This window comes from Dipodomys merriami, unplaced genomic scaffold, assembly GCF_024711535.1.
Source record: "Dipodomys merriami isolate MVZ:Mamm:240054 unplaced genomic scaffold, mDipMer1.0.p SCAF_349, whole genome shotgun sequence".
Lineage (NCBI taxonomy): Eukaryota > Metazoa > Chordata > Mammalia > Rodentia > Heteromyidae > Dipodomys > Dipodomys merriami.
The window spans coordinates 251,992-269,099 of record NW_027205037.1 but is presented as its reverse complement, the minus strand read 5'-3'; positions in this window follow the sequence as shown (position 1 = coordinate 269,099).

Sequence of the window (17,108 nt, the reverse complement as noted above, 5' to 3'; positions counted from 1 at the left end):
TTAGAGTTTAAAATGAGCCAAGCATAGGGGGCACACACCTGTGATGGTAGCTACTCAGGAGGCTCAAATCTGAGGATCACAGTTGAAAGCCAGCCCAGATAGGAGAATTCATATACTCAACTCTAAGTAGCTACTTAAAACCAAATAACATAAAAAATAGCCACAATTGTGCAGTGGCTCATGTTTTCATTGCTAGTCTTTAGAAAACACCTCGGGGATAGCACCTGGGCTAATTTTTGGACCCAGGACCAGCATATTCAAGGAAATAAAAATACAAATAAAAAGGTGTAAGAATGTCAGGAAATATGGATTAGTGCTAGAATGCTTGCCCAGCATGTTTGAATTCCTGTGTCTGTTTCCTCAGTACCTCATAAATAGAAAAGCCTGAAAGTGGCACTATGGCTCAATAAATAGAGTCCTCACCTTCAGTAAAAGAAGCTCAGGAACAGTGGCCAAGCCCTGATTTCAAGAATCAAGGCTAGGGAAACAAAGAAAAAAAGGTGTGAGAAAATTCAATTAAAGTTTAAAAATTATCCATGAATTTTTGCTTGATGTGTTTAGTCCTACTGATTCAGAAGGCTGAAATCTAAAGGTTGTTGTTCGTAGACAACCTGGGCAGGGAAGTGCCTAAGTATCCAACTAATCAGCAAAAAAAGTCAGAAATGAGGATGTGCTTGTAGTTGGAAGCACCAGCCTTGAGGAAAAACCTATGAAATAGTGCCCTGGCTCAGAGATCCAGCCTCAGGATTACAATAAGATAATTAAGTGATTGGAATTAGAGAACCTTGGACTGTTGGCTCATGTAATTCTAGAAATGCAGGAGGCTGAAATATAAGATCCAGTGTAAAGGCAAACCTAGTCAAGAAATTCCAGGAGACTGTTTTGTGTGTGGTGGCCACACTGGCGGTAGGATTTTGTTGATTGAATGGAAATGAGTTTCATGGACTCTCTTGCTCAGGCTGTTTTCAAACTATGATGGACAGATTTGAGCCTAGTGTATCAAGCCAGGCCCATTATGAGTTCAAGATCCAGAACCAACAAACACAAAAATAATTAAATAAATGAAAAGAAGCGTAGAAGAGAAAAAAAGAGGCAGTACCAGAGGTTTCAATGAACCAATCATTGGTGGCTCATATCTGTGATTCTAGCTACTCAGGCTGAAATTTGAGGATATTGTTTAAAGCTCAGCTGTCATATGAGTACATAAGATCTCTCTCTCTCTCTGTAACTATCTCTCTTTGTCTCCCTCTGTTGCTCTCTCTCTGTGCCAATCCTGGTGTTTGAATTGTACTATTTTCTTCAATGGCCTACTTACTTTCAGATTTTTAGTGGTTAATTGGAGAAAAGAGTGTTAAGGACTTTCCTCAATTTCCAGTTTCCCGAATCTGGCTTAGCTCTACATGAGTCTCTTGTCTCCAATTAACTTCCCCCCAAAAGACAAATGTTATGGTTAGTCCCATATATGCATTGAGACAGCATCTGAGCTGCAATTTCTACTCATAGGACAAGCGAAAATGAAGACAATAAGAAAAGAAGGTGGAAGCAAGCACATATGAAAGTTTTAAAATGACACAAATGTTGCTGGTCATGTGTGTAATCCTTATTATACAAGAGGCTGACTTCTAAGGATTGCAGTGTCAAATCAGCCTGGGCAGGAATATGCTTGAGACTCATCTTCAGCCACACAGCACAAAACCTTGAGCTTATGGCTGAGGTTGTAAAAGCACCATCCATGAGTGTAAATGGTAAGATACAGGCCCCAGAGTCAGAGGTCAAGACACAGGACCAATAAAATTATCAAAGAAGACAAGATGAAGAGAAGCTGAAATCTGAGGATAATGGTTCAAAACTAGCCCATGCAACAAAGTCCATGAGCCTTTTTCTGTGTGTGCATCTGTGTGCTGTCCTATGGCTTGAACTTGTGCTATTTTGTACAATGATAGAGCTCCACAACTCCCAGCTTTTCATTGATTAATTGGAGCTAAGAGTCTCATGGACTTCCCTGCCCTGGATGGCTTTGAACCATGATCTTTAGATTTCAAAAAGCTGATTCATGCTGGGCTTTGCTTAAAACTCATCTCCTATTAGCTACCAAGAATTAAAAAAAAACGAGTTGAGCTGTGACTCAAGTGGCAAACTGGGCAATCAATTTCTAGGACAGCACTCAGGGCCTTATTTCAAGCACCAAGACAAAACAAGTATAGCCACAAGTTATATTTTGACTCATGTGGTAAGCCACTAGTCTTGCAAAAAAAGCTCTGGTATTGTATCCAGCCCTGATTTGTAGCCCCAGGACTAGCACATAAACAAAAATAACAAACAAGAAAATTTTTAAAAAGAAAAATTGGAAAAAACAACATATTAACATTTTTAAATGAACAATAGGTGTGTGGTTCATGTGTATAATCAGAGGAATTCAGAAAACTGAAATCTGAGGATCATGGTTTGAAGTCAGACTACCCAGAAAAGTATATTAAAATCTTATGTTCAATAAGCCAGCAAAAAGCTAGAAGTGTAGCTATGGTTGAGTTGTAAAACATAATCCTTGAGTCAAAAAGCTAGTAAACATAAGGGCGCTGAGACTCTAGCCTGAAATCCTAGATATTCAGGAGTTTGAGATATGAAAATCATGGTTCAAAATCAACCTGGGAAGGAAAGTTAATGAGAACTTATCTCCAGTTAAACACCAGAAAACCTTAAGTGGTGCTGAGGCTGAAATGGTAGAGCATTCACCTGAAGCTGAAGAGCTCAAAGGCAGCACTCAGACCGAGGGTTCAACTCCACCCTCCTTAAAAATAGGTAAGAAACAGCAAAGAGGCCTAGAGATCAGGTCTACTGACCACAATTAAAAAGCATTGAGGTTGAAGGCAAGAAAGAGCTGAGTAAAAATATTAAAATGTTAGAATCTGGTTGCTCATGCCTGTAGATTCTAGCTACCCAGGCCGCAGTTCAAAGCCAGCAGTAGCAAGAAAGTCCATGAGACTTGTGTATGTAATTACCAGTAGTAGGGGTTGAACTTGCCCTGTTTCACTCAAGTCTAGAGTACTACAATCCCCAGCTTTTTGGTGATTAATTGGCTATAAGAATCTCAGACTTCATCTGGGAAGTTGGCTCAGTGGTACAGAGCTAGCCTTTCATGCATGAGGACCTGGGTTTGACTCATCAGAACCACATAAGCAGGAAAAGCTGAAAGTGTTGCTGCAGCTCAATTGATAGAGCACTAACCTTAAGCTGGAATGCTGATGGATAGCGCCAAAGCCTAGTTTTCAGGTTCACAACCAATGGCAAAATAATAATAATAAAAAGAACTTCAGACTTTGCTGTTCATACTGGCTTCAAACCAAGATCCTCAGATTTCAGCCTCCTTAGTTGTGCTGGGTTCACATGAGACTCTTCAAAAAGAAAGCAGCTGGAAGTTGAGCTGTGGCTCAGTTGGCAGAACCTAGCAAAATCTCTGAGACAGTGGCCAGTACCTAGATAGAGAAAAAAAAAACATAAAAAATTTCAAAAATAAATAATAAATTGTAATACAGAAAAAATCATGTTTAATATGATACAAAGGAAACCTTTTTATTTAAGGGCAGCAAACAGGAACATACTCCAAAGTTTCAAAATGACACACTGAGAGTACGGGGAAAAGGAAAAATTTAAAATTCATGTAAATATTAAATCCAAACTGACATGACCAAAATCTAATATGATCAGAAACTTATCTCTCACTTGTAATTGCTTAGAAACAATTGTTCCTGCAGTTTCAGCACTAGCATGGGGATTTAGGAAGGACCTCTCTATGAAGCCTTGACTGTATTCAGGGATCTTCTTGCTTTAGCCTCTTGAGTTAGAAATACAGGCATTGCCCTTATTTTAATACACACATTACACTTTAAAACTCAACATCAATATTCAAATAATGGATTATGTGTAAAAGCATGAGTAAACATCCACCAGAGAACCTCTGAGCAATACAATCATAACAGTAGAGGAGCACCTACCACTTAAGGTAGATAATAGAAGGAAGATTTAGCATTTTTTGGATGTGCAGGGGGTTGAACACAGGGTCTCCTGCTTGCTAGGTAGGTAAAAAATTCAGTGATATTATTTCCACACTACTTTGTAACCATTACCTTTGCTTGTGAACTTTCTTTTCAATACTGATGGAATCCACACAATGACCTGCACCAGAAAATTTTTTTGTTTGTTTTGTTTTTGGTCGGTCATGGAGCTTGACCTCTGGGTTGGGCACTGTCTCTGTGTTCTTCAGCTCAAGGCGAGTTCTCTACTGCTTGAGCTACAGTGCCAATTCCGGTTTCCTAGTGTTTTATTGGAGATAATAGTGTCACAGAATTTCCTGCCCGGGCTGGCTTTCAACTGTGATCTTCAGATCTGAGCCTCCTGAGTAGCTAGGATTACAGGTGTGAGTCACCAGCGCCTAGCCAAAGGCCCTATAAACTTTTAATCATTCATTTTTTCCTTATGAAATGATTTAGTCAATATATTTAACATAAATAGACTATTTTGTGTCCATCCATGACAGACATATATTAATTGCAGCCTTTTATGGATGTCATAATTTATGCACACCTCATTTTATAAACCTATTCATCTGGGCCCACATTCAGCAGCTTGTTCTGAGAAGAATAGTAGCTATTTTGCTAGCCACCTCTATCCTCTGCCTTCTCTTACTCAATTTAGTCTTTGGTATCAGTTTGAGTCTGCTCAGAGGGTAGAGCCAGCCTGGGCTGGCTTTGAACCATGATTCTCAGATCTCAGTCTCCTGAATAGCTAGGATTACAGTCATGAGACACCTGCACCAGGCCATCATTTCTTCCAAGAACATTTCAGGAGGATGGAATAGTATAGCACCACATACATTCATTAGCAACTGCCCTTTGGTGAGTCAGATGCTCAGACCAAATCCACTGACCTTGATATTGTCTTTGGTGTCCAAAAGGATATTGTTGGACTTAAGGTATTCGTGTATGATTTTGTTTTGGTGTAAGTAGTGAACAACTCTTACAACATATATGACAAGCCTCCTGGCTTCATCCTCATATAGGCGGCAGTATTTTCAGATCCACCCCATGAGGTACCTCTAGTGGCCAGTTCCATGATGAAATACACATACTCTTCCTTCTCCATTACCTGGTACAACCTGATGATGTGTTTGTGCCATATCTTCTTAAAAATGTCCACCTCATTCTTTATCCAATGATGAGGACTCTCACTTCCAGAGTATTTTAAATGCCACGTCCTTGTCTGTGAGGTGGGAATGGGCCAGCTTCACTTTCCCATAGATACCTGTGTCAAAGAGCTCTTCCTTCTGGTATTGTTTGATGATCTCCTCCTTCAAGGAGCTCAAGGATGATTCTTTCTGTTCTTCCATCCTTCTGCTACAATGGCAGGTAGCAAGTCTACCTAGATAAATTAAATAAAGTAAAGGAAAACCCAGAAAGAGTAAAAAGAAATACCAAAATCCAATAACAGCCCGTCCCCACAACCAAAAAAGTCATTTAGCTTTGATTCAGTCCAAGCAAGAGCTCCAAGCTCTGTTAACTGACATAGGTTGGAGCACAGTGGCTTACTGTATATCCTGCATGACCTCACACAATGGAGCAATCACAACCAGGCATCATAGAAAAAAATGGACAAATCAGAATCTGGGCCAGTGAGGTCAGCGAAAAAGTGGACCAATTACAGCCTGCCAGCATTGACACACTAGCTCTTAGGCCTCAAAGACTGTTGCTAAGGAATCCATGTGGCTTCATGTTGCTCTGGTCATTCTCGTGGCATTTCTAAAGCCAGTAGGACAGTGGCCAAAATCCTCTGATTTTCTAGAAGACTCATGAATCTTATAAATTGTTTCTTTGGAGACACTAGCTAATAGCCTCCATTCTTGATGCCCACCTTATTTTGTCTTGTTCCAGCAAAAGCACTGCACAAAGACCTCCGTCCTTCTCAAGGACAACTCTGTCCTACAACTTCCTCCTGAGGGGACAAGTTCCAGGGTGGCTTTGAGCCACCACCCTCACAATTCCCCTTCCTGAGTAGTTAGGATTATAGGCCTGAGCCATCGGTAGGTACTTAGCACATCTCTTACATTTGGAGGAAGTATATTTGTTATAAAGGTGGGTTTTAGATATGTCCTTTTAACACCTTAAATTTTTTGTCCTTACTGTCTAATAGTGAATCTAGTTTCTGATGAGAAATTTGTCTTAATATCATTAAAGATTACTTGTGTGTGATGAGTTGTGTCTTTGTACTTTGGGATGTTTTCTGTTTTTGTTTAATTAGAATGTGTCAATTTGTACGTGTGTAATTATGTTAATTGACTTTTTTGATCTGATAGATTCTTGCATAGAAGGGTTCATGCTTTCAATCAAAATTGGGAAGGTATTGGTTTTTATTCCTTCAAATCTCTGTATACGTATATGCATTATACATGATATATTCACATTGTATATGTGAATATAAATATATGCCTACATGTTTATATTATATATACATTTATATACATATATAGTTTCACATAGCTCCCACTTTTGTGATTGTTTATAGTAGGAAGTTTAGATTGATCCTAGCTACTTCATCAGAGTTAGAGTTTGAAGTTCTCCTCTTTATTTCTTGATAAAAATATGCATTACTTGGCAAGGATATTGAAATAAGTATAAAGCACACATAGCTTCTCTCTCTCTCTTTCTGTCTCTCTCTGTCTCTGTCTCTGTCTCTCTCTCTCATTTCCTGCCTCAGTCAGGTCTCTGATCACAGGGACATTGCTTGTCGGGTTCTTCTAGTGTGCTGTGATCTTCTGCAGTGTCATATTCTGCTTCAAAGGCCACCAGGCCTGCACCTGTAAGAGGAGCTTCTCAAAGGCAGCCTGCATGGGTGCACCTTCCTGCTTCTGTCTTGATGTCAGAGCCCCACAGCTACGTGGGGTGGCCTTAGCAGATGCCCCTGTACCAGGACTGCTGACTGGTGACTGTGGCAGCACAAGCACAGCCTCTTTTTATGACACATCAGAGGTCTGCGTTGGAACGTGGGGGTATTCCCTGGTTGGTGGCTATGCTTGGAGCAAGGCTGGGGGCTGCAGAAGCCTCACTGTGGCCTGACTTCTGGGGCACAACAAATCCCAAGGGTTTCTCTGGGCTCTTTTCAGAATACATGGGCAGATTCAGGAGCAGAATCTGAGCTCAGGTGGGCCCCTAAACACAGGGTGGGCAATGGAGCTGGGTTGGGCAGGGCTGTCCAGGTTGGCAAGGGGCAGATGATGAACTTATATTAGTAGTCTGCTGGCTCCAAAAAAAAAAAAAACTAGACTTGCTTGCTATCCAGAAATATCCCTCTAAATCTGGTTACACCAGAGAGTTCCATGCTGGTGGGAGGAAACTGCTGTAGACTGCAGTAGATGGACCAGGAGTACTTGGTGCTCTTTGTGGGCAATTCAATGCTGGTCTGGCAGGGGAAATCTGAAGTTTCCATAATATTGCAGATCCAGGGAAGCAAGAGCCCAAGCAGACACTAGGCTTGGCCAGCTGCACACTGGGCAGGCTGGTAGGTGAAATCTTGCTGCATGGCTTTGCAGAGTCCCCTGGCCCACCTGCCAGCACAAGAACCTGCCCAACATCTCCTCAACCATAGAACTTGGAGACAGCATCGCTCACAACATGGACATGCAGTGTCCACCTGGCTAGACGCTGCTTTGTTCAGTGCGAGTCTGGGAGAAGCGGTAGGCATGCTGGTGGAGGGAGCAGATGCCCCTTCCAAGGCATCTGGGGGAAGAGGAGCCCCTGCAAATGGGCTCATGGTAAGGCTAGTCTGTCCTGTCCAAAGACAACACCTCCAGCTTGTATGACTCTTTGGTTGGGTGAGGGAGTCACCCTTTGGGGGCAGTGATATTAGGAGACAGTGTTGGTGAGATTATCCCAAAATTAAACCAAATTTTGAGCTAGCAAACGAGTAAGTCTTGTTGAACTGCCCATGGCAGGTGGAGTTGATGTCATGGCTGCTTCTGTCTTGAATGACCCCGAGGCTTTATCACCAAAAGACATGTGACTGGATGCTGGCATGGAGTCCGATGGTTTTAGGAAATTTATCAGAGAGCCCCACTTGGCTTGTAAGTCACTCAATAGGGCTAACACTGGGTGTGGAGTTTGGGCTTTAGAGCTGGGCATTACAAATTGATCTTTTTTTAATTTTAGTTTTTTTTATTGTGAAAATAGTGTACAGAGGAGTTACAATTACATGGGCAAGATAGTGAGTACATTTCTTATCAAGCATTGTAGCCTCCTCCTTTGTTTACCCTTCCCATCCTTTCCCATCCTCCCTCCCCCTCCACCAATCCTCCCCCCCCCAAGTTGTAAAGTTCATTCTCGACATGACAACTTGTACTTCTCATTGTTGCAATAAGTCCAACTGTATCCTTATATAAACGACTTGTTTTTGTTCTTTTTGAAGGGCTGCGGACACCATCTGGAAGCTGTTAGACATTTAGGATGTGTGATTACATCATGAGATAGGTGTGGGCCTCTGAGCTTCATCCATTGTTTGCAAAAGGGCTGAGCCCTCCAACCCGTATTGTCCTGGTGCCCTCAGGGTGTGGGCTGGTTTCTGGCAGTGAGAAAAGTTTAATGTGTCCTCTATTCTATGAGACTCACTAGGAAGTTCTATTATTGGCAGGGATGATTCTGTCATTGGGAGGTCTGTGTGTTCTCTGAGAAAGGGAATCTACAGATCTCAGAGCACATCTTGGCTTTCTCTCTGAATATTTAGTTTCTGTGAAAGACATGTCTCTGTAAGGCCTACGTGTTTAAGGTTTCAGATGCTTTATAGGTTTCTAGACATATCCAGGGCTTGTTCTTTTTTATCTTTCAATGACAGCTCTAATTTCCTCCTTTTGTCATGTTCTATTGACCCCTTTGACTCTGGCATAAATGAGGGAAGACAGGCAGGGCTGTTGTGTTGCTAAGGAAAGCAGACAGGGCTGCCTTGTTGCTGAGAAAAAGCAGGCAGGCCTGTTTTGTTACATAGTTTCATTTTATTCCCCGATGTTGGTAAATAAAACCTCCAGATTGGACGTCAGGAGCTGCCCATGATCATTGCTCCATTCCTTTCCCCTGCTCTTACAATATTGCCTTTCTATTTAAATTCATTTTTGTCAGAAACAAAGAGGCAATTTAAAAATCTATATGTAATGTTAATTTTTATTCTTGAATTACTAAAATACATGAAGAGCATGTCAATTAAAGCAGCATAAAATGACAGGTGGCGTGAGCTTGATGACTGTCCCTCTACTCTGTCTCTCTTGCTCTACCTTGGGGTGACCACTGCGACTTATTAGTAATGTATCCCTGCATCTAAACTAAATGTGCACAAAGAACAGGCTATTAAAAAGAGACTTGCCCACAGCTATTCAAGTCCCACAAACTTCTATCTTAGTAGGAGGCCAAATTTCCATTCACACCATGTAGATTCAAACGTCTACACTCAGGTTCACAGACCTGAACCAAGTCTGTGGTGGAACCAGGACTGAAGGTGGTAACTTATTGTTCACTAAGGGAGAAGTTTGAAATAGCTAGAAATCTGCCCTTTGCCTTTGCCACTAAGTCACACTATCAGGTATGAGGACCAAGGACTTACACAGGCCTGTTAGTGGTTACTAGACTGGGTTTTAACTTTTGTAATTCGAAGTTTCTCTTCAGATCAAATATTGGGCCTGCACAACAGCAGACCATGAGGAAGTGATGTCCAGAACTTGTGCGAGTGTCTCAGACTATTTGAATTTGTTTTTACTGAATTGTCATTTTTTCTACAATCCACACCTATGGCCAAATAGAGGCTTTCTTACAGCTGGCTGACTGAAGGCACAACACTGGAACTAGTTCTGCAGACTTGTTCTGGAATATGGCTGTTTCAGTCTTAGATTTAGAACTCTAATCTTTTTCCCCCTCTCTTTTTCCTCCCTCTCTATCATTCAATAAACAATTCAAATAATCATTTGTTGAACAAAACCTTGGAAAATTGTTATAACATTAAACCATAGTGTCCACCCTTCAAGTCTGGCCATTTTGTTAACACAAGTTGAGAACAAGCAAGAAAAACCGTAAATGCACGTACAGATGCACACACCCACACCCACACCTATACCAGATAGACACATACATACAGAAACACAAAAAAATCACAGCACATTTAAACCTTGTTTTTTTTTTAATACTTTAAATACACCAAAACATTTGATGCCATCAGGAAATCACTAGCTCCCCCCCACACACGCACCACACACACACACACACACACAGATACACAGACATAGACACACACAGACACAGACACACCCAGACACAGACACACACACACATACAGACACACACACACACACACACACACACACACACGCACACACACACACACTACCAGTACTGGAGCTTGAACGCAAATGTGGGTAATATCCCGAGATTTTGTAATGAAAGATACCATTTTAGTCATTTGCACCACAGCTCTACTTGTGACCTTTTTGGTTGCCAAATGGAGATAAAAAAAAAAAAAACACATGGACTTTCTGCAAAAGTTGACTCAAAACCTTAATACACACATCTCAGAGTCCATACTGATTGAACAAGTTACATTCTCACCAGCAGTGATAGAGCTCCTTTTGCCACATCCATGACAGCATTTGTTACTAATCACATTAAAATATTTTTATTGTCCTTCCTTAGTGCAGTGAGGTGGAATTACAGTGTTGTTTTTGTTTACATTTCCTTTATATTCAGAGATATTGAACATTTCTTCTTGTGTTGATTGGCATTAATTACTTATTCTGAGAAGTTTGTCTTTAGGTCATTACCTCATTTATTAATTGGGATGTTATTTCAGGGTTTATTGGGGGAAATTTTTGTGCTATATATATATATTTTTTCCTATTAGGATCTCGTTTGATGAATAGCTCATGAAATTCTTCTCTCATTCCATGGGTTTTGTATTTAGCTTGGTATGTTCTTTGTCAGGCAGAAACTTAAGTTTCATGCAATCCCATTTATCCAGTCTTTCTTGGATTTCTTGTGATCATGGATCTTTAGTTAGAAAATTTCGACCTGTGTTGTAGGAGTCATAGTGTTTCCCCTGCCAGTTCTTGTAATATTTTCATGGTTTCTAGCCTTATATTGATGGCTTGGCATATGTGGACAGCATTAATTTAATCTGCCTACAATTCCTTGGTTCACAGACACAACAAAGTTGTACCTTTTCTAAGTAAGATGAGGTGTTTCATGATGGTTTGGAAAGGGGATGTCTACTCAGAAGTGTGAATATGGAAATCATAGGAGGTAGGCTCAGGCATAATTATTTTTAATTACATTTTTAATTGTAAGTACAATGAATCCTAATCTGTGACACTTTTTTTATCATCTCCCCCATCTCTGAAACAGCTCCTTCCCCTCAATTTTCCTAGTTTCATTGGATATGCATTGAAAATTGTGACTTCATTCACCTCCTACCCAACTTTCAAGTGCCAGTTTCCTCATTTACATTTTATTGTATTGTTGGATTTTTTTAAAGAATTACACCATTTAAATTCTTTCCAATATATACTGTACTTCATGAAATATATTTAGGTATACGTGCATACAATACTCTGTATGTTTTCATACAGACCAAGCTTCCACATTTGAGAGAAAACATGCATCCTGACTTTACAAAAATTTTTCCAGTTCATCAATTTCTTTATAAATGCAATATTCTAATTGATGAGTAACGTTACTCTGTATATATATATATATATATATATATATATATATATATATATATATTTCCTGATTCATTCATCTATTGAAGGTATTTGTGCAATATAAATACCTTGACAATGAACATAGTTGTGTAGGTGGCCTTATTTTATCCTGATTTTTAGTCTTTTGGATAAATGCCCAAGAATAGTAGTACTGAACCACAAGGTAGGTATAGTTGTTTTGTGGGTTTTTTTCAGTGTACTTAAACAAGATTACATTCCCACCAATAATATTTTAGAATCAGTCTTAAATGAGATGGAAAAAGAGATGCAAGTCAAGTGATTCTGTTTTTAGTGTTGTTGTTATTGTTTTTGTTCGGTTGTAGGACCTGAACTCTGGGCCAGGGCACTGACCCTCAGCTCCTCAGCTCAAGGATAGAGCTCACTACCACTTGAGCCACACCAAGACTTCCAGCTTTTTCTGTTTATGTGGTGCAGAGGAATCAAACCCAGGGCATCGTGCTTGCAAGGCAAGCACTCTATCACTGAGCCACCTTCCTAGCCCATCTCAAGTGTTTTGGTTTGCATTTCCTTTATGGCCAGAGATATTGAACATTTTTATGACTACTGGCCAATTTTATTTCTTCTGAGATGTCTTTACTTCGCTTGTTTGCCCATCTGTAATTGAGTTGTTAATTCTTTGCTAGTATAATTTATTGAGCTCTTTGTATATTCTGACATAGACCTGGCAAAGATCTCTCCTTCTATAGGCTGTCTTCAGCTTGCTAATGATGTGCTTTGCCATGCAGAAACTTCTTAGTTTGGCACAATCCCATTTGTGAATTCTCTCTTGGAGTCCAACCATTATTGATGGTGAACTCTATATTCATGCTCAGTGGGAGCCAAGGTTAGCAAGACTTATATTCTTGGAACACTTCGTTCTAGAGTTCAGTGATGGACATGTACGGTTTCCCCATTGGTCAAAATCAAACATTTTTTCTGATTCTTTAAGCCACACATCTAGACAAAGGATACTCTACAACATATATTTTTCTTGTATAGTCTCAAGAGAGGTTGTACTAGTGACTTTATTTCTTTATATTTCTTCCTTAACTCTGTACATCTGGTGTACAATATGATGACTGATGACCACATGGGGATACTGAACATTGTAAATTTTGGTTTATTGTATTGAATTTGCAGTAAGGGATAATGTGCACCATGGAGTTGGAACACTACATACAAAACAATGAGGGGAGCTACTTTTTGTTTGTTTTTCCAGTCCTGGGGCTTAAGCTCAAGGCTTAGATACTGTCTCTGAGGATCTTTTGCTCAAGGCTATTGAGCACTCTACTACTTAAGCCACAGTGCTACTTCCAACTATTTCTGTTTATGTGGCACTGAGGAATCAAACTCAGACCTTCATGCATGCTAGGCAAGCACACTACCACTAAGCCACATTCCAGCTCTTTGGTTATTTTTTAAATGCTGTTTTTTTTCATGAATTTCCCACTTTCTTGATCAGGCTTGCTTTGAACTGTGATCTTCAGATCATAGCTTTCTGAATACCTTTGATCACGAGATACTGGTCCCTGGCAAATGGTGAATTTTAACCTACTTTTGATATTCCTCATTGATGAAATAGCTGAGTAGGTAACATGAAGAAAGGAGAAAGGCAGAGGAAAAAGCAACAGTAGTAGATACTAGAAAAAGAATGGAAAGTAGTACAAAAATTGGCAAAATGAAGTAAAGGTTGCAATTTAATTAATAGCATTAGACCAATGTTGCGTTTTTATTTTACAAACATACAATACTGGTACATTTCATTAACAGTAGGACAATGAGGCGGCCAGACAAACTGGTTACATTTAGACTTTTCTGTATACTAAACTTATGCCAATACAATTTATTGTAAAAAATGTCAACGAGGCCAGGTGTGAAAACCTATACTTGTAATCTCAACTCATAGGAGTTAAATGGGGAGGATTGAAAGTTGTTGTATAGGTTTTAGCAAAACTATGTCTCTGAAATAAAAGAAAGAAAAAAATGAAAGAAAAAAACTCTACTCAAATATTTCATGGGCAATTTTGCCCAAGAAAATGCATTTTTCCCCCTATTGTTAGGTGTCAAACCTGGAAAATTGTCCATTGTATACAAGTCCTTTACTACTTGAGTAATGCCCCAAGCCTTTTTACTTACATGGTGTTTTTTAGTTTGGATGGTTGGGAGTCTTTCTTTCTTTCTTTCTTTCTTTCTTTCTTTCTTTCTTTCTTTCTTTCTTTCTTTCTTTCTTTCTTTCTTTCATTCTTTCTTTCTTTCTTTCTTTCTTTCTTTCTTTCTTTCTTCTTTCTTTTTTTTTGGGGGGATAGGCCATGATTAGCTGGAATAATCAATATATACCACCTCACCTAATGCATCTCTTATTTGACTGCTCCAGAAATTTTTTAAAAAGAAGAAACACTTCCTAACTAACTTCATAAGCGCAATAACAAAATCAGAATGTATGTATAGTAATTTTACTTATGAAGAGAAAGGCAAAAATTCCTAAACAAAAGAGAATATATGTCAGAAATGGATAGATTACATTTATTCCTTTTCCATTTTTCCTGTGTGTGTTTTTTTCTGAAGATTTAACACAAGATTCACACATGGATATCAAGTTATTCCAACACCAAAGAGCAAGCCTACATACATAGCTACAATTTAGAAAATCTAATGCAATTTATTAAACTAAGTAAAGAACAAAGCCCATATAATCCCAATAGATGCTGACACAGAAGCATTTAATATTTTTAATATTAGTGAAAATTCTGAAACAACGAAAATATCTTTAGCTTAAGTAGAATATCTATCAAGCACTTACAATATTCTTTAAAAATAGCTGAGTCATTTCTGATGCAATCAAGAGAGAAATTTATCAATGATGGCATTTGACAACACATTTGATGTTTTAACTGAGAAGAAGAAGGAGAATGAGGAGGAGGAGGAGGAGGAGGAGGAGGAGGAGGAGGAGGAGGAGGAGGAGGAGGAGGAGGAGGAGGAGAAGAAGAAGAAGAAGAAGAAGAAGAAGAAGAAGAAGAAGAAGAAGAAGAAGAAGAACAACAACAACAACAACAACAACAACAACAACAACAACAACAACAACAACAAGATCACAGAAGATTGCATAAGATTGCAATGGAAGGAAAATATTGTGATTTGTGAGCAAGATGGCATGGTAGTCTACATAAAAATTCAAACATGTTTACAGTTCTACACTTTTACATGCTTTCAGTTAGTTGGTTACACACGAAGTCTAATAATGAAGAAATTAAAAAATCTTGTACATCTCAAACAAACTTACAATTTAGGTGGTTAGAGTGTAGTTGTGGAGATGGGAGGAAAGGAATTGTAGGGGAAAAACAAAGGAGGAGGCAACAATGCTTGATAAGAAATGTACTCATTACCTTGCTCATGTAACTGGAACCCCTCCATACAGTTTTTTATAATAAAAAATTGTTTAAAAATAGTAAAATAAAAAATAAATAAAAAATAAAAAAATCTATGCAGGGAATTGAAACTTAGTGGTCAAGTATTCACCTACTATCTGTGAAGGTTCCTTGTTAAATCACCTGCAAAATACAAAATAGACCAAAAACTTTAAAAAATGATACAGGAAGGAAAATAACGCACAGGCGTTGGGGCAAGTAAGTGGTTTACTTCCAAAGAAGAAGTAGCAACAGATAATTTTGGAGGTACATACTTGGAATCTAAACATCCGTTCTTTCGTCGTTCAAGTGTTCAATGCTAGTCAGCTAAAAAAAAAACAAAAGCACAACAAAAAACGAGGAGGAGGGACATGACAGAAGAAATAATAATCTGAAACAATTTAAACTTCATCTGGATGGTGGGAAGAAGTCTCTCAGCTCTGTTATTTTCTTTTAAATAAGTTTCTAGCCTTTCGACCATGTGAGAATGCAGCAACAAGCGAACACATTAAAGGCCTGGTGAAGCTGAACTTTCAGCACATTGAATTTTCTTGGTTCTAGATCATGTCCTTCAGAATTTCTGTTGAGTACACATAAGTTTCTCTAAGCTATTGGGACCTTGTCTTAAGGAGTTTTGTTATAGCATCACAATGGAATTGAAATAAACAGCTATACCTCTTTCTCTAAAGGAAGACTCATGGATTTGGCAGTAGGATAGTTCAAGCGGAGGACCTCCAATTGTCTAGGTAGGGGTTCTTCCACCTAAGTTCCCTACTCCAGCCCTTGTTCTTCACTTTGAACCTATCAACACATTGCCTTATGGATTTCAAGGATTCTGACGTAAACTATCTCACAGGAAACTATCATGAGAAATGATGATGCTCTATTTTCTCTCACTCCTATAGATGTTAATAACCCACTTCATGGAGATGTATGGCATAGGGCATTTTGCTACAGTATCAGATGATTCTGAAGCGATACCACTATCCTTTTGACATCAGTCATTCTACATTTAAAGAAAAAGACATTGAATATCTTGAGTTAACTGATGAGGTCTTTAAAAGCCAAAAGTTAGAGCAGCTTTTCACATTATGGATGCCATGAAGTACCCTATTGGATTTAATTTCTGAGTGAGAAAACAGCTGTTTTCCATTATCCACCTAAGTATAAAAATTACTGGGACCTATTTTCTTTGCATTTTAATGTTAATGACAAAAGTGCCCTTTTTTTTACTTTATAAGGGGACTCTTAGTATTACATAATTAAATAGTTGTCAAAATTCATTGAGCTGAATAGAGAACATAATTTATATTAAAGTAGTAATTTCTTGCCATTAATACATTGATGTATTTAATTAGCAAATACTGAAAAGGAAAAAAAACAGTATTTCTACAGAAGATTCATCCTGGCAATAGTGACTTTACAGTAGGCTGCCTACTTTCAACCACATGATATTGTTGAATGTGATATTGTTTTAGATCTACTCAAGAGCTATGGGCCTCATCTTGGATTCCATTAAAAACACACCAAAGTGCATACTGATATTACAACTTTTTAAAGATCAGAAATTATTATATGGTACCAAAACACTAAATCAAGTCCATAACAAATAAGGACTTTAATATTATTTTAAGCAGTTGTGCAAGAAGCTTCTAACTCAACAAAGAGGGGCACCTCTTATACTTTAACAACTTCTTTGAATTTTCTCTTTATTGTCAAGATTAAAAAATCTGGATCTACTTTAGTGAGAGTTTCCATTTGAACACTTCGTTATGTGTCACCTGCATCTAGGAATACATAGGATTCCACTTTGTTTTTAGATTGTTGGAGCAAGTTCCAAGACTTGCACATATAGTGAATGGAAGCCACTGGTTGATGTATGCTCCTGCACATGGCCACTGTTCTGGCAGGAGCAGAGATAAGGA